General features: G+C 31.0%; 1 pseudogene; it reads right to left on the reverse strand.

Moving 5' to 3' along the window:
• Window positions 1-1,774: 1,774 nt before the first annotated feature.
• Window positions 1,775-1,893, reverse strand: LOC111738830 (annotated as a pseudogene).
• Between the last annotated feature and the right edge of the window lie 702 nt (window positions 1,894-2,595).

Consider the following 2,595-nt stretch of genomic DNA (forward strand, 5'->3'; position numbering starts at 1 on the left):
GAGTAACTTATATGTAGATCCCTTAGTATATTTTATGTTCAGAATTATGTCATCTACTAATAAAGACAGTTTTACTTCTTTTTCAATCTATATACCTTTTACATTTCTTTTCTTGCCAGATTGCACTGGCTATGACCTCCAGCAAAAGTTGAAGTGGTGAGAGTGGACATTTTTGTCTTGTTTCTGATTAGAGGGGAAACCAGTCATCTACTGACCATTATGGTGACAGCTGTAGGTTTTCAAAAGGTGCTTCTAATGAAGTTGAGAAAGTTTGTTTCTTTGTAGAGAGGTTTTTTTTATGACAAAGAATTGTTAAATTGGGGCAATGCTGTTTCTGCATCTATTTAGATAAACATAATTTTTTTTTGGTTAATATGGTGAGTTAGTGACTTATTTTCAGTGTTAATCAAACTCACAGTCCTGATATAAATCATAATTTGTCATGTATATTACCCTTTTTATATGTTACTATTTTAGATTTACTAATGTTTAGTTAAGTATTTTTATGTCTATATTCATGATGGATATTAGTCTATAGTAAATTTTTGTAATTCTTATATTGAGTACAGAGTAATGTTGGCCTTACATAATTAGTTGGAACATGGTCTTCCTGAAAGAGTTTGTAGAATTTGTACAATTTCATCCCAAAATTTTCGATAGAACTTGCTAGTGAAACCATAAGGGCCTATAGTTTTCTTTCTTTGGAAGGTATTTTTATTACTAATTCAGTGTTTTAAGTAAATATAGAATGATTCAGATTCTTTTATTTTTTCTTACATCAGTTTTGGTAACTTGTATCTTTTAAGGAAATTATTTTGTCCAAGTTGTCAAATTTATTAGCATAAAGTTACTCATATTTCTTTATTATCCTTTTAATGTCTGTAGTGTCTATAGTCATGCTCCCTTTTTCCTGATACGGTGACTTGTGTCTTCTCTATTTTTTTATATTAGGCTTTTTTTTTTACAGAGGCTCATCAATATTATTCATTCTTTTCAAGAATTAGCTTTGGTTTCATTGATTTTTTTCTATTATCTGTCCATTTTGTTTTATCAATTTCCCCTTGTAGCTTTAAAATTTCTTTCTTTCTATTTATTTTAAGTTTACTTCACTCTTCATTTTACAATTTTATGGTGGAAGCTTAGAACCCCGATTGTAGAAATTTCTCCTTTTATAACTATTATATTGTAACCATTATAACTATTATATTATAGTAATAGTTATTATGTAACTATTAAAGCTCTGAATTTTTCTCTAAGCAGAGTCTTAGCTGCATCCACAAATTTGGACTTTTAAATATTTTTAATTTAATTCAATTTGTAAAAATTTTCTTTTGTGATTTCTTCTTGGACCCATGTGCTATTTTTAAGTTTATTGTTGCTATAATCTCAATGTTTATGTTTCCCCAAGATTCATATGTTGAACTCCTAAAGCCCAATGTGATGATATTAGGTAGGAGGCAGGCAGGACCTTTGGGAGGTGATTAGGTCATGAGAATGTAGCCTCATGAATGAGATTAGTGCTCTTATAAAAGAAACTCCAGAGAGCTCTCTTGCCCAGAAATTTTATTAATTTTAGTTTTTATGATTTTCTTTTCTCTTCTTCTTATGTTCAATTTTAACTTTAACTCTTTGAAAATATTTACAATGGATGTTTTGAAGTGTTTATGTGCTTATTCAAACATCTGGTTATGTTTCTATTGACATTTTATTCTGATTATGGGTCATATTTTTCTGCTTCTTTGTATGTCTGGTAATTATTTATTTATTTTTTTAATGCCTACAGCACCTGGTATTCCTAGGTAGTCTCCCATCCAAGTACTAACCAGGTCCGACCTTGCTTAGCTTCCAAGATCAGACAAGATGGAGCACGTTCAGAGTGGCATGGTTGTAGATTGTGTCTAGTAATTATTGACTAAATGTTAAGTATTATAAATTTTATGTTGTTGAGTGTGTGGACTCTGTGATTCCTCCTTTGAATAATTATATTTTTGGTTTTGTGGATTAACATGATCCTTTCAAGGTTAGTTTAAAAGCTTTGTTAAGAGTATAACTAGAGTAGCATTTACTCTAGGTATAGTTTAGCTCTCCTATTAAGGATGACTAAATGACTCCTCCAGGATTGTAATAATAATAATAACAATAATAACAATAATTAATAATAATATCTCTTCACTGTGACTGGTTGGAAATAACATGTCTCCCAGTCCCTTTGTTCAACATCAACCCCTATGTAGTTTTATACATATTTTCACAGAGTTCCAACTTTTGTATGAGAAATTTGATACTCAGTCACAAATACAAGGGGATCCCCATATAGATTCCTGGAGCTTTTTCCATCATAACTACCCTCCTTCAGTACCCTGCTGCACAAATTTGTTTCCTCTCCAAACTCTCATCTTTATCTCTGCAGTTCAATGGAACTGCTGTGTTCTGCTTGACTTTTCCTTCCTTCACTGAGTTTATGAACTGTCTCCAGAGAAAAAGTTGGATCAATTACTGGGTTCATCTAGTATGTTTCTCTTTTAACAGGTCATACTGTTTTGTACTGCCTATCATTTAATATCTTAAAACAGCATTTTTATATTTTTCCCAGTG

Source organism: Pteropus vampyrus, unplaced genomic scaffold (assembly GCF_000151845.1).
Source record: "Pteropus vampyrus isolate Shadow unplaced genomic scaffold, Pvam_2.0 Scaffold43, whole genome shotgun sequence".
Classification (NCBI taxonomy): Eukaryota; Metazoa; Chordata; class Mammalia; order Chiroptera; family Pteropodidae; genus Pteropus; species Pteropus vampyrus.